Consider the following 24342-nt stretch of genomic DNA (forward strand, 5'->3'; position numbering starts at 1 on the left):
AGTGGATGTGCATATGTGGGGGCTGTGAGGGAGGGGGGGCTGGCCCTGCTCAGTGAGAAGCAGGATGGCGATGGGGGCAGCACCTTGAGGAAGGTCAGGTTGTGTCTCAGAAACACCCCAGAGAGGAGATCACCAGCTGTAGCAGAGGGACAGCTGAAAACGAGCAGGGCTGACGGACAACTGTTCATGTGGGTCCGAGACACCTGAAGGCGTAGACTTCTATCAACTGCTGGTTACTGAGCATGTAGAAGGCGCTGCCACAGTTCGTCCTCACAGCAGCCCTGACAGGGAGCCCATGGCCCTCCCTTGGCCGGTGAAGGGCAGGGCTGCTTTTCAAACTATGGCCAGGGGACTGCAAAGGCCGTTCTCAGAGCCATGAGGGAGTGCTCAGGAATGGCTCCAGGGAGGAGCTTTTGAAATGGCCCTGAAGAACCAGCAGGACTTGGACATTTGGAAGGGACAGGATAGCAGGCACAGAACCCCAGAGCCCACTTGAGGGGGTTGGGCAGAGAGCATTCAATGGAAATGGGCAGGGGAGGCCAGCTGGAGCCATTTTGTGGGGCCTTGATGCTGCTGTGGGGTGCAGGGTGCTGTGCTTTCTTCAGCAAGGGGTGGGGTCTGATGGGATTTCAGGGTCAGGGCTGTCCTGGAAGTGGTCTGAAGGGGATGGAAGGAGAAGAGGTCGTGGCAGAGGCTGAGGTTGAAGGTCACCACTGTGAGCCGGGAAGGCACAGAAGGACAGGTGTGCAGGCCTGAGGAGCTACATCTGCAGGGACACTGGGTCAGGGGAAGAGTGATGAGTGGGCCAGAAGCTGGAGGCCTGTGTGGGGGGGAGGGGGGGGAGGAAATTATAAAAATGACTGAAATGTTGACTAGGAGGATGGTGGGGTTATTTATAGAAATGAGAAGTTGCAGAGAGGAGGTTCTCTGGGTGGGGGAAGGATGGGAAGATTTTATTTTGAACCTGGTGAGGTCAGTTGTTGGCTGAACTTCCAGGTGGCCATAGAGTAGGGGTGGGGAGGCTTTTTTCTGCCAAGGGCCATTTGGAGATTTATAACATCATTCACGGGCCACACAAAGTTATCAACTTAAAAGTTGGCCTGCTATATTTGGTCAAACATTTAATTAACTTATCCCTAAAGCCTTGGCAGGGCCAGACCAAATGATGTCCTGGGCCTTACATGGCCCGGGGGCCGGACGTTCCCCACCCCTGCCGTAGAAAATCAACCCGAACATCTCATCTGGAATGGCCGCTTCATTCTGCCCTGCGGTGCTGAGCTCACTGCTTAGAATTCTTGGCTTTACATTTTGTGTCTCCCAGTGGCACCAGAACCTTGGAGGCTTGGGGCTGTGGGCCCCAGAACCATGAGCCCCTGCTCCAGATGTCGCCTCCTGAGACCTCCAGGGACATCACAGATGAAGAATTTCCCTAGAGGGCTGTTCCTGCAAGGCCCCTCCATCTGTTTTCCCCAGGGAAGTCATCATCCTCCCCTGCACAGCTCCAGGCCTGGTTGGAGCCAGAGCAGCCCTGCCTGGACACTACTGATGGCAGAGGTGGGTGTTGGCTCAAGGGACCGTGGCAATGGAGGAGGGAAGAGACCACTTCCTCTTGCTGCCTTTACCTCGCAGTGAGGGGGAAGGAGCAGCCATCCTGGGTGTTGGCCATGGTCCCCTCAGTTCAGCAATTCTCGGCCTCTTCTACAATGCTCCACCTGTGCAGGAAAAATACCTTCTGAACCCAAATTTTGGATTTTGGTTAACTCCCAATTATTAGTCAGAATGTTGAGCTCTAGGAAGAGACAAATTATCATATAAATAAGATCCATTCATTCATTTTTTGTCCATCCAATAAGTACGTATCTAGTGTCTATCTACTCTGGGTCAGATGAAGGATAGATAAGCCAAAGAGTAAGAGTTGGGGGTTACAGATGCATGAATGGGCCAGGACAACATAGGAGGGGCTGTAACCCAGATTCGGGGAATGAGGATGTCCTCACAGAGGAAGCAGGTTTCAGCTAAGATGGGAGGTAAGTGGGAAACTGTCCTCTGAAATGGGAACAGTAGGAGGACCCCAGAGATTCTGATTCATGGGCCTGGGGAATGGCTCGGGCACTGGCATTGCTAAACCCTCCCAGGTGATTCTGACTTGTAGTCTGGGCTGATGCCACCTCCCCTCCCCCACACCTCTAGCAACCACTGGCCTCTCAGCTGCTGTAGGGAAGGGAAAATAGTTCTCTTTTCTCCACCCACTTGAGGTGCATTGCCCGGGGCCCTGTAAATCAGACTGACAAAAGACAGATAACAAGAGAAAAACACACGGAAATGTGTTACACATGGCGCACACACATGGGAATGCTCAGGGAAGAGTAACTGAAACGGGTGGCTAGAACTTGGGCTGATGTAGCATTTTAACAAAAGAACGAATGCATTCATAGGAAGGCGACAAGACAAAGGGGAAGGGCTGTAGGTTTCTAAGGGCACAAACTGTGGGATGGTAAACATATGGGACAAACTAATGGAAGGTAAGGGTTAGTTGGTAGAGCTTATGGTGTAGATTCCTCTGGTGCCTTTTCTGGGTTGATAAGGGTCTTAAGTTTTCTCTGATAATTAACTTCTGACCTCTTTGGTAGAGAGAAGAGAGGGAACATGTTTACAAATTTATGTTCTGCATTTTGGCAAATAGGGGGTGGGAAGAGAGCTTTTTGTATTTTCTTCTCAATTGCCTTCCGCTCAAAATAATCCTTATGCCAAAGTGGCATATATTGCGGGGGGTTGTGGGGGGGGAGTACTCGCTACCGTTCACTCCCCAGGCCTAACACGGCCGGCACAGAGCAGGTGCGCAGAGAAGGTGAAGATGAGCCTGTGGAGTGTAGCCAAGGTGAGGGTGAAGGTGAAGGTGATGGCCTCATCGCTGATGGACACGCAAGTGAGGCTGCTCTTCCGGTTTTAAATGAGGAAACTGTGGTTCCCCCAGAAGATGAGAGGCTTGTCAAAGGTCACTCTCCAAAGGACAGAGCATTTCAGGAATGCTGCCTCCGGTGTTTTTCTGGCTTTGTGTTGACCATGCTGGACTTTCGTGGGGGAGGAGTTGGGGAAGCCGCTTTGTTCTCCCCACCTCTCCTCTGCCTGCCACCCCAAGTGTCCTGGCAACCCCAGCTGTTGTCTGCCACTCGCCTGATGTTATCATAGGCGATTCATTTTTGGTTTTCACCATTGACCTCTCGGATGGTTTCTGAGACTCTCAGGAAGGCTCATGCCGTATTAGTCATTGCTGGTAGGAGCCAGTTTCTTCTGAGCCTTGGTCTCCTGGCTGGGGGCCTGGGGGTGGCACACCTTGCAGGAGGGGGCAGGGAGCAGTGGGGCTGCTAGTGGTGCGTTTCCATCTTCATGTCCCTGGACCGTTCTCTGAATCTGCATTAGCAGCCAGCCCGAGGCTGAGGGCGAGGGAGACGTGCCTGGGCATGTCTGGTGGGGCAGGCTGGCCAGGAGCACATTTGCATGAAAACCGAAGAGATCCTTGGGAGCTGCGAATAGACTCAGGCCTGACAGGGCCTGGAAGGAAACCTGGTCAGGGGAGGCAGGAGCCATGGCTCTGGGGAGCAGGGAGGGCATTGATGATGATGATGTGATGTGATGGGGTTCAAGGTTTCGGCACTTCTTAGATGCCAGGCACTGTGCTGAGGTCCTTATTAGGTATTAGAGGCCCAGTGCACAAAATTCGTGCACGGGTAGGGTCCCTAGGCCTGGCTGGCGATCGGGGCCTATCAGGGCCCTCCTTCCCCGGCTGCTGGCTGCCAGCTGGGGCCTTCCTTTGTTCCGCGTCTCCCCCTGGTGGTCAGTGCACATCATAGTGAGTGATCGAACTCCTGGTATCCCAGTGGAACTCCCAAGGGGACAATTTGCATATTAGGCGTTTGTATATATAGATTAGGTCATTTTATCCTCAGGACAATACCTTGAGGTGAGACTTAATCCTACTGTCAGAGTTTACATTTTGTAATTTGCAGGTGGGGAAACTGAGGCTCATACCTTCAGCTATCAGTCAGTCCCCATCTGAACTGACCACTGTCCTCTCTGGAGACCTTCTCAAGAGCCCTTCTGGAGACATCCAGAAGTCCTGGGGATGGGGGGTGTCTCTGGGCATGGGGTGGGGGAGCCTAGAGCAGGTATGACTCAAAAGCAGCCAACATGGGGCTCCTATTGTTCTGTGTCTCAGACTGGTGGGGTCTGGGAAATCTTGGGTTGCCTTTATAAGTCTTTAAAATCCACTTTGGCCCAGCAGGCGTGGCTCAGTGGTTGAGCATCGACCTATGAACCAGGAGGTGAGGGTTCGATTCCCTGTTAGGGCACATCACAGTTGATTCATGGTTCTCTCTCATCATTGATGTTTCTATCTCTCTCCCTCTCCCTTCCTCTCTGAAACTAATAAAAAAATATTAAAATCCAAATTGTTTTCACCCTTGACTCTAAAATAATGTAATTTCTTTAGCCTTTGCTCATGAGGAGGTATGGTTCTCTTTAAAAGACTCTTTTAAGAATGCTTCCTGCTATGACTCCTCTGGGCCATTCTACTATGAATTGGCACAAAACCCAACAGCTGAAACCCTTCTGGGCAGAACTACAGAGGAAAATAAATCTGGAGTGTCAGAGCTGGCGAACGAGTCAGCAGCAGAGGCACCGATTCCCAGGGAAACGCTGACTTGGGGCAGTGCGTGTGGAAGGGAGGCAGCCCCCCGCTCCGTGCGGTGAGGCATGGTAACTTCTCTGTGACCTGGGCCCCAGGGGTTGATTTATAGGTTGCCTGTTAGGAACTTGGAACCCCTTCCTTCGCAGAGTTGTTGTTACAGAGGAGGCAAAGTTCAGCGGCTGGCCCAGAAATGTCCACCTAGAGCGCCAAACCTCCTCTTTACGAGGAAACAATAGGAGAAAGCAGCTTAGCTGTGATGTGCGTTAATTTTCACCATTCCTTTGTTATGACCAGGAAATGCCCATTGGTGCTTTGTGGGGGGAGCCACGGTGTGCTGGCCAGGAGCACAGCTTCTTTCAATTTGCAGGTTGTTAGTATTTGGCACCCCTCTGCCTCTTCCTTCCCCCACCCCATTGGATCTTTCTAGAAGGCTTTCAGCTCTCCCCCAAATCATTTGCATGTGTGTGCACAATAGTGCGTGCAAACACACACACACACACACACACACACACTCAGCAGGACACCTCTCTTGATTCCTCACATGCCCCACTCCTCACCTGTTTGTCTCTGTGACTTCTCGTTGGAGATGATCCTTCATGCACTTCCCTAATATCAGATGACAATATGACAAAGGTCAGTCCTACCTCCCAAATACACCTCCCTCCAAATTGTTTCTCCATCCTTCCACATTGCCTTCCAACCTCATTACCAACACCCTGGTCATCGTTTCTGGTGGAAACAAGGGCGATTGCCTAACTGGCTTCTCTACTTCTCACCCACTCCCCTGCCCCAACCCCTTGTTCCATTTTCCACACAGTAGCCAGAGGGATCTTTGAAAATTTTCACCAGCTCACGTCACCTCCCAGCACACAGAATGAAACCCAGCTCTTACCCCGACCCTTCAGGCCCATGTGGTCTTCTGCCTCTTGCCTCCTTTCTCCTCTCAGTCCCCATAACCCTGCCTCTGGCTTCAGCTCTTGCTTCCTCCCTGCTGCCTCTTCTCATCTGGCAGGTGTCAAGGTAAATATTAGCCTCCTCCTCAGAGAAGTCTTCTTTGATCTCCCTTTCTAAAAGCCTTCCTTCTGTGCCCTCTCACACAACCCTGCTTACTTCCTCCGAAGAGCAAAGAATGGAGTCGCAGTCTGCAGTGTCTTGTTTGTGTATTTCGCATCTTCTCCACCAAAATGGAATTCCGAACCGAAGCCCGGCTTTGTCCAGCCTGTTGGTCACTGTAGCCGCAGTGCCCAGAGCAGCGCCTGACAGTGAAGGTGTTCACAGGTTTGCTGAATGAATGAATCCAAAGGCATTAGAGACAGCAAGTGAACAAATGTGCCCACAATATGGAAATGTTGTGGAGTGTGAGGAAGTGGACGTGGCAGAGACCCACAGAATCCTGGGGTCTGGGGACTGGTCCAAAGTCGAGGTCAAGGCAGAGTTGTACAAGTCCTTAGTGGCTGGAGGGCAGCGGAGGGCTAGGGGAAGATGAGGTGTGGAAGCATGGACCCAGGGTCAGTGCTGGCTGGGATTGGTGTCAAAGCTGATGCTTCCAACAGTCTCAGGAGAGGGATCGCAGCCACCGGCTTACACCTTGTTGCATCTCTGCTCATGGCAAACTGGGCTTTGTGCTTTAAACACCCACAACAAGCCCCACTTTCCCATGCGTATCAAGTGGGTCAGGAGTGATATTGCTGGGGTGGGAGAAATCAGTGTCATTGATTTCAAATATGCTCATGCCTGTGTTGGAAACACAGGAATGGGCACACTTGTGGGTGTGACCTTCATGCCACAGGGTGGGATGATAATGAGAGAGGCGGACCCCCACAGGTAACTGAGGGATGTGTTTACGAAGAGTCAAGTAGAGCTCCCGGAGAACGGCGTTCAGGGTGCAGGATTTGGTGGTGAGGAGAGAAGAAAGTACGGGGATGGAGGCAAAAGAGGTAAGTCCTCTTTTAGATGTTTGTCTTGACCTGAGAAAGAACCGAGATATTACTTTTGAGATAGAATGGTGCGTTTTCACTCTCAGTAACCAATATGCTCCGGCTCACTGACTCACTGGGTTTGTGGCTTCAGGGGAGCTCCCCCCCCTCCCCTACCTACAACAAAGACGCCTTGCTCAGCTTCGCATTTCACACTCGATCTTTGAAGCAAGCTAATAACCAGTAATCTTGAGAGCCCACTGCTGAGAGGGAGGTTTTCTACTTTCCAAGAAGGTGCCTTTTCAGTGTCTGGGGTGAAGCCTGGGGATCTGAGGTAGAGCGATGTGTTAGCCATTGTGCTGAAAACGAAGGGTCCCACACAAAGGAAGTGCCTGCCCTGCAGGAAGGAAGGCAAACCCACCTGGTGCTGGGAGACGCTTGGAGCAAGACTCGGAAGGAAGGAATGAGGAGGCGGGGTGAGAGGCTGTGTGCCCCATCCAGCATCCTTGGACTCAGGCTGGGGGTGGGCAAGGTGGTGGAAACAGCCCAGATCCAGTGACAGGAAGTGGATCCCTGGGAAAAGCATCCCTTGCAGGTGCCTATGCAGGGAACCCATGGGCCACACGGTAGAAATGCTGCAAGATGTTTTCAGCAGAGGGAGGGCCTGAGGCAGTGCCACTGGCTTCCACATGGCCTGCCTGAGGGTGTGTCCAGAACTTCCCAGGTGACCCCTTGGGGTGCATAGGAAACTCAAAATTAAGAGTCAACATGCCTGGTGGGCGTGACTGGGTCAGGGTGACCCTTGGCAGCTGCAGAGTAGACATCCTGAGCTGGGGCCCGAGGGAGGATGTGGCTGAGCCCTAGTGAGTCAGTGGTGCCAGGGACACTGAGGAGGGGCCCTCGTGTCAGGGGGTGAGCAGGTTTGCACAGGAGCCCTTGTTGGGCATGGCCTATGCAGAGAAAACAGCTCCTGGCAATCGCAGCCCCAGCTGGACAAGGGGCAGCAGAGGGTGTATGCGGCTGAGGGACAGCACACGGGAAAGGCACTTCAGGGTTTTCATTTGTGACAAGATCAAAACGAGTCCCCAGCGTGTTACAATGTTCTCGGTAAACGGAGGAGTGGTAGTCTGGCTCCGTTCTCCTCGCGCCAGTCAGCTCACGTCTGGAGCACTGTGCTCACGCTGGGTCTCACGCTGAGACAGAACAGACACACTATTCCTGACGCAGAGGAGAGTGGGGAGAAGCTGCCACATGAGGGTAGGTTGGGAGGAATCGAGGACATGTGGCTACAGCAGGACAATTCAGGAGTGCCACAGTGCTTGCGCTCTCCATGCTCTCGAGGGCAGACCCAGTCTGTGGATGGTACAGGGACAGATGTCAGCTCTAAAGTCCAAGGAACTAACAATTCTAGGCTGGCCCGGGCTGAGTCAGGAGGGAATGCACTTCGTGGAGTGGGTGTGCTTGAGCAGAAGCCAGGACACGGTGCAGGGGACACACACGTCCGCCTGGGTCATGGGCCTGAACAACCTTCAGAATGTCTCCCAGCCCGAAGGCTCTGTGAGGTGCCGAATGAAGTTCTAGTTTTACAATTTCCAATTCAGAGGAGGCTCTTCAAGCCCAGCCTCCTTGGAGTCAGACCTGGCTTTCAAGACTAGCGGTGCGTCCCTGGAGAACGGCCTTCACCTGTCTGAGTCTGTGTTCTCCTCTATAAGAGCGTAATACCTACCTGGCAGGGTTTTGTTGGTATTAAGTGAGACAATATAATAAAAGATCAAAACACAGGAGAGAGAGAGGTGCGCAGGGAGAGTACAGGACTTTGCAGGGCTGTAAAATTGTGCCCCCCTGGTTAATTTTCTTCTTCATAAGACCAGCTTACAGAGCATCAGCCCTAATAGTATAGCAGACTGCTGCAGAGCCTGTTACAAATTCAAGATTCCGCCTTGAATCTTTATAAGAGAGAAGGAAGGGTCCCACTTTAGGAGCTGGGGAAGGGCCGAGAGAAAGTCATCCTCCGAGAGCTACAAACATACTCTTGACTGTTGTCCTGGCTTCCTGGCTATGGGATGAGTCTGGCCATGTGGGTGCCTACCCTTTTTTGAGAAAGGAGTGGGCCAACTCCTCCCCGCCCCCCCCCCGCCCCCCCTCCCCTCCAACTGTCTGTCCTCCAGCCCGTCCCTGGAGCAGTGTCAGGTGTGAAATGGCACAGGGTTTCTTCCTGAACTTCTTCCCCACCCCCACCTCCCTCTCACTTAATCCTCCCTAATTCCTCTGGCACAGTTTCCCCCTTAGAAACAGCTGAGCTTGTCTACGTGGGGGCAGGGGTGACTGACAAAGCTACCTCTCCCAGGGACACTGGCACCTCCACTCCAAGCCAGGTGTGACTTCCCCTGGGGGCCTCTCTTCCACGGGTGAGCGCGTGGGAGGGTGGGCACAGCTGGCACCACAGCCGTGTCTCTCTGCCAGCCTGCCCTGTTCTGGGCCAGGTCCCAACTGTCTGGAGCCCTGTGGACAGTGGTGGAGAAACAGGCTGGAAGCTTTGCCTGGGGCGGGGGAGTGCTCCCCCCTCTGCCCGGTTAGAGGAAGTGAGTGGGTCCTGCCTCAGGCCTCACACTGACTCAGTGATTCCTGGAAGTTGCTGATGTCACAGTGACATAGCGGTTCCCTCCCAGCCAGAGTCAACAGGAGAGTGAGTGCCCCGTGTGTCTCCCTGGCACTGAGGCCCCCAGAGGCTCCCATAGGAGTGACCAGGGCCCCTGGATCCCGCAGACCACGTAATGCCGCCTACATTACTATCTCCCTTCTCCAAATTCTCACAGCTGGCACCTGTCCCTCCAGGGTCCCCATATCCTGGGCAGTCTCGATGGATTTTAAACATTTTGCCTCTTGTTTTTCTGTGTAATCAAGTTCACAAATCACAGACAATCATCCCAGCTCTGACCATGCCTCCTGGGGCTTTGGGAACACGTAGCCACCATGTGACAACGTGTGTCCTTGTGTCTTTCTCTAGTTTCAGGCAGAGTGGAGAGCTGTGTCCCTTTTTTTCTCTTTTGTCTCCTCCTGTGACTTCCCCATGGGGCTGAGAGTGTGAGAAACTAAAAGCCCTTGGTGGGGGAGGGCCGAGGGAGGGGAAGGGAGAGAAGGCGGGGTAAGCTCCTCATCTGGCCCCGGGAGGTGCTCTCCCATTCTCCCATTCCTGCACAGGGGAGGAGGATCCTGGGGCCCTCGGATCCCCAGGGAAGAAGGGATGCCTTTGGCTTCTGGCAGACCCGCGCTGTAGTGAAAGGTAACAGTAGTCAGCCCCGGTGCGGGTTTGGGGAAAACCTGGCTGGACTTGTTGGGCCAGGAATGCTTTCAGAAAACCACTCCCTGCTCCCTTGTTCACCAAAGACCGACTCCCTGGGAGGCGCGTGTTAGACCCACGTGGAGGAAAATGGGTCCTTTGTCAGCTGGAGCCTGAATTCAACCGCCTCCTACGCGGTCTTTCCCAGACCTGCCGTCTCGGGGGAGCCCGACGCTGCCTGACGCTGCCCGACGCCGCCCCCTGCAGGAGGATGGAGGGCACAGCCGCACCGCCGCGCTCGCAGGCCCTGCGCCTGTGCCGCCCGAATGGTGGCATTTCATCACCTAAAGTTGTCAGAGCAGCTAATAGCCCATGAATGTGGAGAAAATTAGGCTTCTCCAAGTGAATTGGGTGTTGAAAGACACTGAGATAAATGGTAGCGACACCGAGAATGACTAATGGGGATTTAAATCTGCAATGACATGGTGTGGGGGGTGGAAGAGGGAACCCGTGCTGACTGGGACCATGTCACTTAAATCAAGGCTCAGGGGCCCCCTATGTAATGAATGATGGAATCCCGTCCTAGAAAGGTTAACTAACGTGCCCAAGGTTGTAGGGTCAGTAAGTGGTGGAGCCAGGATTTGAACTCAGTGACCTCGGAGTGTCGAGCCATCTGGTCTCCCTCCCGCCCCCGCCCCCGCCCCCATGCTGAGGGAGCAGACCCTGCCCAGAAGGAAGATCCCGTTATCTGTGGCGTGAACTGCGCTCTTGAAATGAAGGTGCAATTTCAACAGCAGTCTCCTCACTAAGAGAGTTTTAGCCAGTACCCCTGTGATGTGATTTTCGGGGTGCCGGGCAGATCTTCCCACCTGAAAACATCTCCCCAAGTTGCCCATCACATTGCCCAGAGTTTCACTGTCGGGGTCCTTCCTTTGGTGAACATTGGCTAGGCGCAACTCTCTCGTTAACTGAAAGCAGGGATGTCTTGATTTTGTTACTGGATGTCCCAGAAACTCCTCAAACTGAAAAAGTCACAAGCTAAATGCTTCCTTCGGCTTCTCCCCTCACCTGCTCCTTTCTTTGACATCCAAGGGGCCCGGAAATCTTCAGTTATCCTTCTGGCCTCCATGGAATTGGTCATGAAGTCCTACTGGGCTGCCTGTGCAGTGGTGCTTGAACCCCCGTGCACACCTCTGGTCCTCTCGGTTCCCTCCACTTGTCCCTGGCCTCTTTCTTGTTCTGGGCCTTTATTATTTAGTCAACCCCCAGGGCAGCAGTGCAAGAGCGCTTTCTGGACTGTAAATCCCATGACGCTGCATCTCCTCTCAGATCCTTCTTAGTGTGTCAGGAGTGCAAACTCCTTGATATTTTACTCAGCCGCGCCCCCCCCCCCCCCCCCCCCGGGTCTCATTGCTGCCCCCCTTCTCTCTCCAGCTCCACTTTTCTCTACCTGCCTCCTCCATCCCATTTTTCAGCCTTATTATCTGACATTTTCCCTTTCTTATATTGGATGTTCTTTCACCTCTCCATGTCTTTGTCTATGCTTTTAAAATAAAGTCTTTATTGTTGAAAGTATTATATATGTCCCTTTTCCCCCCACTGACCCCTTCTAGCCTGCCCCCCACCCTCCTCAGGCCTTTACTTCCCTATTGTCTGTGTCCATGGGTTATGCTTATATGCAGACAGTTCTTTGATCGATCTCTTCCCTCTCACCCACCCACCCCCGCCTTCCCTCTGAGATTTGATGTTTTTGTTAGAAAAGCCCTTCCCCTTCCATGGTCAGCTGGCCACTCCTCAAGTAGAAGGTAAGACATCCTCTTAAGAATTCTGGGGAAGCCATCCCTGGTTCCCACGCCGGTACCTCAAGGAGGAGGTCTGTTTCCCTCACTGTGCCCGGATGAATGAATGAAGTCAGCTGATGAGCATATTCCTTTTGAAGGATATGGTGCTGTTTGGAAATGAATGCAAACCAAACCGTGGCTGCATTTGTGAATGCTGCTACAATGCATGGAATGTGTGTGTGTGCATTGGTGGGATGTGCTGGCTCTGCTATGGTAAATAATTTGATGGGCCTTGAACTTACACAAGCAGAATAGTTTCAGAACATCACCATGGAGATGAAGGAGGACTCAAGCAGCAGGGTACCACTTAGGCAGTGACAGATTTTTATAGAAAATGGGCTGAGAGACACCTTTCTTGTCAAAAAATCCTCTAACAAATGGGAAGAGTGCTTCGAGGCAGAATCAACCTTGCATACCCTGCGATGGGCAAAAAGGCCCTGAAGTGAATAAAACAGGAAGAGCAGGTCAGGAAGATCAATTGTTAGTGATAGATGACAAGACAAAGGGGAAAGAGGATGTTGGAGGCCTGAGGTGATGTTGGAACTCCCATTACCAGAAAATAAACAGAGGAAGATGTTTCAAACGTAAATTACATTAAAGAATGTGAGGAGAGAATCCCATGTGGGAAGGGATGGAATATCACACAGTAGTTAGGGCTGGAGGAAACTGGCCCCTTGGGCGGTGTCACGCACCAGAACTGCTCTTCCAGCTCTCCCTAATCTGCAGAGAAGGACCTTCCCTGACATTCTGTCACAGCCCTCAGTCGGGGAATGAGCTTGGATACATCAGTACTCTCCAGTCCACTGAGTACCCCTGCCCCTTCCCACGTCAACATTTCACGCTGTGCCAACAAGGTCTCTCTCTGCTCCAAGATCATATCAGGAGCACATGTGCATTGTTCTCATGCCTCCTTCGTCTTCTTCAGCCTGGAGCAGTCCCTTAGTCTTTCCTTGTCTTTTGTGTCCTCAGGCCTCATTCTGTAAGATGTCCCTGCAGAATGGGTCTGTCTGGTGTCTTCTCATGACCAGGTTTGGGTCATGCTTCCTTGATAAGAATGCCACAGAAATGCCTCTGTGCTGGCTCTGCCGGGAGACATGGTGTTAGCCTACCCCGCTGCTGGGGATCCAGCCCGAAACCGGGGCATGTGCCCTGACCAGGAATAGAACCATGACCTCCTGGTTCATGGGTGGATGCTTAGCCACTGAGCCACACCAGCCAATTCCTTCTCCTTTTATTAGTTGGCAGGTTACTGGAATAAAGAGCTTTCCCACTTTCCGTACTGATGTATTTATTTAGTAAGTTCTCTTATTTTATTCATCAGGCTGTATTCCATTGCTATCCTTATTTATTTTTATGTCCAGATTGCCCCAGGTGTGGCCAGTGGTCCCTTCACGATAGTGCCTGCATCCGTCTGACCTGTCCCCTCATTCTCAGCACTTTCTGGCACAACGACTTGTCCCAGGTTCAGCTTGTACTTTTCCTGTTTCTGCCTGGAATTAGCCCTTTATCCAAAGAGCTCCGCTTTCTTTCAGTGGGGGGTGGTCTTAGAAATCAAGATCTGGCACTTGGTGTGTTTATTGTAACTGGGGTGTCATTGCTCCTAGGTCCTTTCAGTGGAGAGAGCCAGGAAAGCATGTATGCGTTTGCACACACATGTATGTACACACTCTTAAATCTATAACAATTTCTCTATGCACGTGTGCTTATATCGTTAAAGACCATAATTCAATACCTATACCTCCAATTCCAACCCACCTTCAAGGTTCTTTATAGCTTTCCCCCCCTCCGTGTTTGTCACTGCCTTCTCCAACCTGTCTCTCATTTTCCTCAATACGTGTACCTATTTGCTCAATAGGGTTACGCATTTGCTTAATGTGGCCAATCTCCCAATCACACCAGCTGTGCCTTTGCCTCCACTCTCTGACCCCACCCTCCAGTGCCCTGTTCTTGGGCGCCAACAGGTACCCAGCAAAGCACCACCACATGGCAGCCTTTTCTCTCTGTCTGTGCCCTGCAGGGGCCTCAGGCTGACTCTTCCATGCAGGGAAGGGAAGGGAACAAGAAAGAAATGGAAGAGGAAAGGGAGAAAGAAGAAGGTTGTGCAGATGGTTTTAACTTAAAGCTGAGGGAAGAGAAAGAAGATGCCATTTTACTTAACCTGCGAATGCTTCTTCAAGTATTGATCATTAGAAAATACAGATAGATGCACATGCATGTGTGAATTCCTAATGAATATTGTTTTAATAAATCATCCCATTATTTATGTTTAAAGTAGAATACCTTGTGAAAGTACCTTTCTTCACAAATGCCATAAAACCTTGCCGGTGGGGGCGGGTGGGAAACATAAAATTGCAGTGATAGGGCCAAAGACATGTTCAAAGGAGGATTCATAGTTGAGTACAGGCCTCAAAATATTCGCCAGCCACTCTGGGCAGCATCCTCTCTCTTAGAAGAAGGCCACGGCCATGGAGCGAGAACTTCATTGCTTGTCACACATCCGGGTCTGTTCTGGGACCCAGAATTGAGGGAGGCATTAGCAGTGCCTGGTATTAGGAGCAAGAACATGGACTGTGGAGCAGGCAGAGCTGGGTTTGAATTCTGCCTCTGCCGTGTGTGACGGTGGGTCTATAACAGTGATGGCGAACCCCTTGAGCTCGGCGTGTCAGCATTTTGAAAAACCCTAACTTAACTCTGGTGCCGTGTCACATATAGAAATTTTTTGATATTTGCAACCACAGTAAAACAAAGACTTATATTTTTGATATTTATTTTATATATTTAAATGCCATTTAACAAAGAAAAATCAACCAAAAAAATGAGTTCGCGTGTCACCTCTGACACGCGTGTCATAGGTTCACCATCACTGGTCTATAACTTAACCCCGCTGAGCTTCTCGGAGCCACTCTTTTCTCATCCGTAAAATGGAAACTCAGTACTGTCGTTTGGATCAGAGGAGGTGGTGCACGGCGGCGTGTGCTAGCACCGTGTCCCTTGACGTGGACACGTGAGACCCTTTCTCTCAGACTCCCCGGCCTGTCCCAGGTGCAGGCCCGGCGCCCACTTACCGAGGATGTTCATTTTCTCTGACCCCCGGGACCCAGAGGAAACTCTGGTCCAAACTCTCCACCTTGTCACCTGCCTGGATCACTCCTGCTTTGCCGGGTGAGCTTTCTATTCCTGTACCTGCGTCTTCCTTCCTCAACGAGACTGTTACCTCTTCCAGAGCTGACACTTTCTTCTTTTTTAGGTGCCATTTCTGAGTCTTAGCATGTAGCCCACGCTCAAAAAACAGTGATCGCTTAACATTTCACCCTCTTTTGTCTCCTAAGAATCCCCCCAAAGTCATGAGCTGGCCTCAGCCTCCGTGAGGCCATCACCACAGAGTAACATGTTTATTCGTTTATCTGTTTATCTAGCAGCCCGAGCGTGACTCACACGCGCAGTGAGGACAGCTGCCTTACAAGGAGGCGCTGCGAGGCTCTCCCTCCAAGGAGCCTGGCACCTCTCAGCGCGTTGTTTTTGGAACTGCTGCGCTGAGTCGGTGCCAGCCAGGCTGGTGAATCCTCACCCCTGCTGGGAGGAGTTATTTTCGGAAACAATGAAAGTCATCTGGGCCAAGTTTGGTCAATAGGATAGGGCCATTCAGGCGCGGGTGGGCGTGGAGCAGGAAGCTACGTGGACTGCTAATCAGTTAATATTTAATTTGGCTTTTCCAATGTGTCAGGCACTTTGCATGCACTCTTATTTTAATCCTGGCATCATCTCTATGAGGCAGGTGCTATTATTATTTTTGTCCATTACTAAGCTAGCGCTGGGGGGCCAGGAAGCAGGGAGGACAGACATCCCTGACCCTCCTGCACCTCATCAGAGATGAGGGGCGTGGCCACTGTATCTAAAGACAACAAAGTCAAGAAGGATGACATTGGAACTGGTGGGAGCAGCAAGGGCATGGGGAATGCAGGGACCCCGAGTAGCTGAGAAAACTGGTCTATTCCTGCCACAGAGTGCAGGCACCCCGAGGGCTCTTCCGGGAGACCCCAGGGAAGGCGGGAGAGGACTGGCCCACCCCTGGGGACGCATGAGCAGAGTGAGCACAGTCACTAGAATTCCCAACCGAAGGCATTCCTTTTGTGCCTCTCCTTTTCACTCTCTTCACCTTGTGTTCATGTTTGCTGACTATAAAAGGAGTTCAAGTTCACTGTAGAAAACTTGAACTATAGAGAGAAGTATAAAGAAGATAAAAATTATCTACAAATGACACCCCCCCCCACCCCCCCACCCCCACCCTCCCGCCCCGAGATCGCAGGCCTGGCTAAGACAAGGCTGCCCTGCGGATCAGGGCACCTGAGGTTATTCGTAAGTTCCTCCTTCCTCACACACCCGTTCTCCTCTCTGCCTGGGCTAGAGAGCGGCCTTAGCCAGGACATTCCCCTGCAGCTACTCAGGCTGCTATATAAAGCCCTGCCCTTCTGGGGGCTGGAGCGGGACGTTCCTTATCTGTGTGCAGCAGGGTTCTGGTCAGCTGCCCAGTTGGCAGGCGCTCCGAGATGTGCCTGTGGGCTCTGGCTGCTGCTGTCCGGGCCTCCAGCCCCCATGTGATCGGCTTCTCTGGTCCCCGCTGAGACTTGGCCAATGATGCCGACTGAAGCCTTCAATACCGGAAGTCGTTTGCTCATTTCATGAGAGGGCAATTGCCAGATAGACGAGCTGAACTTGATGGGCTTGGCACGGGGGACCGGTGTGTCGGGCACATGCTGGCTCCACCGTCAGTGTTCCCCGCCTGAAGCAGCTGTGTCTGCTCCCGCCCCCACCCTGATTTCCCTCCCCTTTCTCTTCATTAGCTCTTGGCTCAGAATCTGCTTTGTCCATATGGCTTCTGCAGGCAAAGGCCTTCATGGCTGGGGCCTGCTGCCTCACAGTTCCAGAACTCCAGACTGGACTTTTCCCTAACTGAGCGTGGACCAGAGCAGACGCACTCTCTCTGCTTGGAACATAAATTTCGCCAAGAGAGGCAGAACCATCTCACTGCTGCAGGTTGGGGCAGCGCAGAGGCAAGCGAGGCCTCCTGAAAACATGCCCAGGCTTCATTCAGACAGAGCTGGCGTGAAGGCCTGGCTCCTCCACCTAAACAGAGGTGTCAGTGTACGCAAGTTATGTAACCCCTTTGAGACTTTGTTTTCTCCTCTTTAGAAATGCAGAGTACATCCCTGTCTTAGAACTTATGCAAAAATTAAATAAGATGACATATATAAAGACTGAAGACATAGATTAGATAGTATTGTGGTGCTTATTATGATTTTTATTAATAATACTAGAGGCCTGTTGCACGAAAAGATTCATGCGATAGTCCTGGGTCCCAGCTGGAGCCGCCTTCAGTCTTCGCTCCGCCGCTTCGTGCCTACATATGCAAATTAACCGCCATCTTTGTTAGCGGTTAATTTGCATATCTTGCTGATTAGTCAATGGGAGGTGTAGCGAAGGTACGGTCAATTTCAATCTTTGTCTATTATTAGATAGGATTATTTATGACCATTTGGATAGGAGAGAGGTGGTGGATTCTTCTTTCCCTCTTAGATTCCAGATTGGACATGGGAATCTTGATCTTGTTAAGAAATTCATCTAGGCAAGTAGGTGGGTGTTTCCATTGATGTTTCAGTGCCTGTTTCTAGTTCTGAGAGAATCCTTCCAAAGCCACAGCTGGGCTCTGAGGAGGTCATGCTTCACCTGTGTATTGGCTTCATGAAAACCAAATCAGCCTCATACAAAAAGGCCAGTTCTTACTTACTTTTCAGTCAACATCCAGTAGCAAAGCCTTCCTGCCATGAGCCACAAGACTGCGAGGTGGAATTATTATATATAAAATAACAATGAAGAAGACATGACTTATCAGCAGTTAGGAGCTACAGTCAAAGCAGTGCCCAGAGGGAAATGCATAGTGGGATTTTATGTGCCAACTTGATTGGGCCCCAGGGTGCCCAGATATTTGATCAAACATTATTCTGATATGTCTGGGAGGGTGTTTCTGGATGACATTCACATTTGGGTTGGCAGACTGAACAAAGCAGATTGCCCTCCCCCGTGTGGGTGGGCCTCATCCAATCTGGTGAAGACTGGAAGAGAATAAAAGGCTAAGTAAGAAAGAATCCCTTCTTTCTAACTGTCTTTGAGCTAGGACAGTGTCTTCTTCTGCCTTTGGATTTACACTTGGACCAGTACTTATACCACTGGCCGTCCTGGGCCTCTGGCTTGCTGTCTGCAGACCTGGATTTCTCAGCCTCCAAAATCTTGTGTGTTAATTTCTTAGAATCAATTTCTTTGTATAGCCTATAGATTCTGTGTTTCTGGAGAACCCAGACTAATACATAGTCTTATACTGACTTAATAAAAGGTTAAACAGGAACTGACAAAATGAAAGAAGCCTCCAATTGAAGTAGCTAGAAAAAAAGGAAATAAACATAAGGAAAGCAGAGGAAAGGAAGTAATACATTTTAATGCAGAAATCAATGAATTAGAAGACAAAAAGTTTTCCATTTCGTGAATTATAATGTGATAAACTCAGCGTTAATTCTTTGAAAACACTGTGCGATTTATAAATTGTCAGCCAACCTTTTCAAAAGTGAAGAAGGAAAAAGGCACAGATAAGAAGCGCGAAGGGGGAAATAACCGCAGATGGAGGCAATGAAAAGCCTCCGTAGGGACTGTTTTGCTGAACTCCATGTAAATACATTTTATAAAATTTGCATAGTAAAAAATTAACCTTGCCCGAAAAGAGATCTGGCTGTTGTCCTTGGTCCCTGGGAGGGAACCTCCTGGCCCTTGGAGTGTCCTGCCTGAGAAAGGTGTCTTTGTTTATCGGGCATCCCAGACCACAGCAGGCAGTCTACCCACGTGGCCGAGGATGGGAGCTTTGAGCCACGCACTGTCTGCCCTGTCTCTGGAGGGTCTGGAGACTGAAGGTCAGCCTCGGGGGCGGTCAGGCACGCCTGTGTGCTGGGCACCAGGGCTCAGGTGAGCTCCCCTGGCGGGCAGCGCTGTTAGTATTGTTGCCTGTCGGAGCTGGAGAAAGCAGTGTTCGTGGCGGCTCCACTGGGAGTCTGTGCTGGAAGTTTCCTGGACTCTGCCTGGTCACCTCTTTCCTTGGCAGGTGTTAATCCACGTCCTCTCACTGAAGTAAACTGTAACCACCAGTACAACAGCTTTCCGTGAGGCCTGTGAGGCCTCTAGCAAATTATTGGATTGAGGGTGGCCTTGAGAACCCCCTAACTTTGTGAAACCTGATATATAGTATATACTTTTCTGGGAAAATATAATCCCCCCAAATGGACTCAGTATCATATTCAATGACATATTCAATGTCAGTTTTGCCGTAGTTGACTCATAAGTTAAAAGAAATCCCAGTAAAACAGTTCATGTAGAAAAAGAAGCTGAAAATGAATGGGAAACCATCCCTGTAAGATATAATGTATATTATAAAACTACAATAATTAAAATAGGGCAGTGCCGGGGTCCAACCCCAGCGGGTCCAGGGGTCCCCAAAGGTGTGGACGGAGTCGGCGAAGAAGGAATGACACGGAGGCAGCGTTCAGTTGATCATCATAGCCGGGTTCTCTTGTCAGGGTCTCCTGCCAAGTTCTGGTCTGGATCTCCAGCGAAGTTCTGGCTAGGATCTCCAGCCAGGTTCTGTGTCCATGTTCTCTTGCTAGGTTCTCCAGCCAGGTTCTCCAGATTCTCCAGCCAGGTTCTGTAGCCATGTTCCCTCGCTAGGTTCTCCAGCCAGGTTCTGTCCAGGTTCTCCAGCCAAGTTCAGTCACCAGGTTCTAGTCAGGTTCTCTTGCCAATTTCTGTAGTCAGGTTCAGTCCAGGATCTTTTGCCATGTTCTCTCCAGCGAAGTTCTTCTGTCTGTAGGTTCTGTGTAGGTGCTGTCTTCTTTCTGTCTCCTAAGTTCTGTGTCTTGCTGTCTTATTACATCTGTATTTATACCAGTTGATTTTAATCCTGTCAATCTCTATTACAAAGGTTAGGGCGTTTCTTATCTCCATTCCAGGGAGTAAAGATTATGTAGCTTAAGCATGATTGTTCATAGTTAAAGTGATTAATTACCCGCCTGGCACTTAGTTGAGGGGTTTTATTCCCTCCCTAACTTCAGGGAAAAATTCCTACCTGGGGAAACAACCTTTCTAGGAGAGGCATCCCCTCCCTGACTTCAGGGAAAAATTCCTACCTGGGGAAACAACCTTTCTCGGAGAGGTGACCTTGGTTAAAACACACAGCGCTAAGGGGAGCAAACATATTAAGAACAGTATGCTATATATGCCAGGTCCCTTGAAACAGCAAGGATGGACCGGCTCCCGGCAGGGCAGGACATCTTGCAGTTGGAATAAAATAGGAAGTCCAGAAATAGACCAACATTTATTGGGAATTTAGCTTATGATAATGATGACATTTTAAATCATTGGGTAAGAAGATGAATTATTCAATAAGTGGTGTTGAGAAAACTGAGTAGCCATCTGGAAAAAAATTAAGTTGGATCTATACCTCATTTTTTTTATAGCAGGAGATATACCAGGAGAAATAAGTGATTTAAATTTTTAAAACTGCTAGAAGAAACTATGGCGGTTAAAAAGTAATGTAATGACTATTTTAGAAAGGGGGAGAACTTTCAAAGTATGACACAAAATACAGAAGCCGTAAAAGAGAAAGTAACTTCTATTGCATTAAAAATAATATATGGAAAAACCAGCAAAGCAAATTCTAAAGAGTAATGTTAAACTAGAAAAAAATATGGTAGTATTCCTAATACGTAAAGACCTTTCACTAATCAATAACAAAAATGACTATATGATAGGAAAATGGGCAAAAAGATATCAACAGAGAGTTCACAGAAAAGGAAACACAAATAATTTATAAATATATAAAAAGATGCTTCACATTACTCATAATAAGGAAATTAGTAAACTAAAACTACAGAAAGGGAGCATTGAACATTTTTACTTATCAAGTCAACAAAGACAAAAGCAAATAAACATCTGTTTATCCCTTATCCACGAGGGATATGTTTCCAAGACTCCCAGTGGATGCCTGAAATTGAGGGTAGTACTGAACCTTATTATGTCTTTTTCCTATACATACATACATACATATATACATTTTCACTTAAAAGAAGCACTTTACCGCTTCTCTTTGGCATATCTGAATTGTCAACATTACTAGTCTTGTGCTTTGGGGCCATTATTAAGTAAAATAAGGATTACTTGGCCCTGGCCAGGTGGCTCAGTTAGTTGGAGCATCATCCCACACACCAAAAGGTTGCGGGTTCGATCCCTGGTCTGGGCGCATGTGGGAGACAGCAGATATCTCTCTCTCTCTCTCTCTCTCTCTCTCTCTCTCTCTCTCTCTCAATCTCTCTCTCCCCTCTCTCTGGATTTAAAAAAAGGATTACTTGAAAACGAGCACTTCCATGCCATGACAGTCACTCTGATAACAGAGGGTTACTAAGTGACGAATGGGTGGGCGTACACAGCACACAGATGCTGGACACACCAGGGTGGGTTCACGTCCAGGGTGGAATGGAGTGGGATGTCTTGAGATTTCATCACGTTACCCAAATGGGGTGCGATTTAAAAGTTATGAATCATTTATCTCTGGGATTTTCCATTTAATGTTTCCAGGCTGCAGTTGGCCAAGGGTAACTGAAACCATGGAAAGTGAAACCACAGATAAGGGGGGACAACTGTACACACTGTTGGTAAAAGTATGGGGAACAGAAACTCTTATGTGTTGCCGATGGGACATTGAATTTGTATAAACTCTATGGATGGCAAACAGTAACAAGTCACATATCTGTTGACTAGCACCCTACTTCTAGGAATTTATCACTTTTGGGCAAAATGAAGTTTGCACAAGTTATTCATCTCAGCATTGTTTGTAAGAGTAAAGGATTGGAAGCCACCAAAATGTCCAGCAGAAAAGGACTGTCTAGATAATTGATGGTGCATAGGCGATGGAATACCATCTCAGATGGAGGCATCTCCTCTGTACTGACAGGGCAATGAGCTCCCAGATACACCTGAATATGGTGCAGAAGAGGGTGCTATCATTTCTGTAAAACGAGGAAGAAGAAAACACCCGCTATAGTGAGAGCGGATATGTGTTCTTAAACCTCACCCCATCCTATGAGGGAGGTACTTTGTTCTGCAGGTGGGGTGTCTGGGCACAGAGAGATGGGGTGGGGACAGGGAGAGGGGAGGAAAGACAAGTGTCCCCTCACAGTGCCTTTAGTTCTGTCCCGTCGAGGGAAGGGAAAGCTCTCCTCCGTGCCCGGAGAATTTTGCTGACAAGTATGCTTCCTCTTTTCTGACTTCAGAGAAAAGCTGCACTTTTCCCTCATGGAAACGGGAACCAGTTCCCGAAGCTGTCAGAACAGCGGCGCTGAGGTTTGCCAAAGTGCTTGTTCTGGCTGTTGAGAGGGCCTGACAGACCCGTCCCCAGCTTCAGCCGCTTGGCACGGCAAGCATGTTCTCCTTCATCTTACCTCATTCTAGGACAGCGCTTCTTAGCTGTGGTTGAGCTAAGTGTCCCTGGGAGCTTTAAAAAATCCTATTGCCCAAGTAGCATCTGAGGTCAGCTGAATACAAAGCTTGTGGGGTGGGCATCTGTGTGTTTGAAAGCTCCCTCCCCCTCCCCCCGCCCCCCCCCCCCCCGAAGTTTCCTGATAGTACAGGGTTTAAAATGAGGCAAAGTCAGCTGGGCCTCGGGAAAACGTGAGTAGGGCAAAGGGCAATCACCAGCATGAAACACTTCTGAATTAGATTGCCATCCACCTCCTCCCCTTGAACAGCTGCTTGTACCTGGCATAAGCCCCCTATTCCTGTCCCCAGGGGTCAGTAAAAACTTACCTGCACCCCTCTTCTTGCTTCATTGACTCCCTCTCTTGGTAGACCCAGACTCCTATGCATGGGTCTTAGTCAGCGTGGGCTGCTGTAACAAAATACCATGGGTGGGTGGCTTAAACAATGGATATTTACTTCTCACAGTTCTGAAGGCTGAGAAGTTCAAGATCAGGGTGCCGGCATGGGGCTCTGGTGAGAGCCCTCGTACTGGCTTGCAGATGGCCACCTTCTTGCTATACCTCCACATGGGGGAGCGAGGGAGCGCTGGTGTCCCTTCCTCTTCTTATAAAGGCTCTAATCTCATCCTGGGGGCTCTACCTCATAACTTCACCTAAACCTAATTATACCTCAAATGTCCCACCTCTAATACCATCACAGTGGGATTGTGGTTTCAACCTATGAATTTGGCAGGGACACAAACATTCAGTCCATAGCAGCATGATGATCTTGTCCTACCAAAAAGTTTTCTCATCCTTACAAAGGAATTAACAATACCTAGTTCATAAACAGACTTTGAGGGCTGAGAGATATATGGCTTGGGAAATGCCTCATATAATTCCTGACTATAACTAGAAGCAACATATCACAACCAGTATTGTTACTGTCCAGATATGATGTGTTTTTGTTCTAAATTTTTGAAATTGGCATTGTGATTTTACTTCTTAGTAATGATTTTACCTGGACCCAAGGCCTACAATGTGTGTGTGTGTGTGTGTGTGTGTGTGTGTGTCCCTTTCTCACTTGAGAATGAATAATAGTTTAGTTGGGTATAGAATTATGTGTTGATTTGTAACTTTCTCTCAGCACTTTGTAAAAGTTCCTCCCCTATTTGCTGGCATTTGTTGCTGATGTTGCCACCATCAGTTTTTCTTCCTTTTGTATGTAGTCTTACTTTCTTAGATATTATTTTTTTCTTTATCCTTACACATTTTTCAGTCTCACTATGATGTATGGGCACCTAGCTAGATCATAGTGAAAATACAAGTTTCTATATATCCATATCTAGAGTTCTTAGTGAAATCTAACTTTAAGATTGGAAAACTTCAGGTATTATCTCTTTGAACATCACTTCTCTGTCATTCCTTCTTTTTTTTCTTCTGGAATTCCTAGCTGTATGTTGGTGCCTGCCAGTCTACTTTCTATGCCTCTTAACTGCTCTTTTATATTTTAAAAAATACATTTCCTCTGCACTGCATTGTGGGTGATTTATTCAGCACTGCCTTCTAATTAATGAATCTCTTTCCCACTGTGACTTCATATCATTTATATAATGCTACTAAGTTTATATATTTCAATGCCTATATTTTTCATTTTCAATTGGTTCTTTTTCGTAACTCGCTTTTGTTTAATGTGCCTATTTATTGTCTAATTTATGCTTTTATATATGGTTGTTATTATTCCTTTACATCTTTGAGGATCCTACACATTTCTTCACAGTACTTGTTACTACTTGTCATATTATATAATAAAAAAATTATCTGTCTCTTCCACTAGAATATAAGTTCATTCCAATGGAACTTAGAGTCGAAAGCTCAACTGTCTGTCTCATTCCACTAGAAAGCCAATGAGGACAGTCACTTTGTTTTGTTTATCATGATAACTTCAGCACTTAAAATAGTAAACAGTACCTAGGACTATCATAGGTGCTTAAAATATTTGCTGAATCAATAATGAATTTTTACTTTAAAAGTCAATATCATATTGCCCTACTATTTTCACTTCCTCTGC

The sequence above is a fragment of the Myotis nattereri genome, assembly GCF_964212035.1.
Source record: "Myotis nattereri genome assembly, chromosome: 18".
NCBI lineage: Eukaryota > Metazoa > Chordata > Mammalia > Chiroptera > Vespertilionidae > Myotis > Myotis nattereri.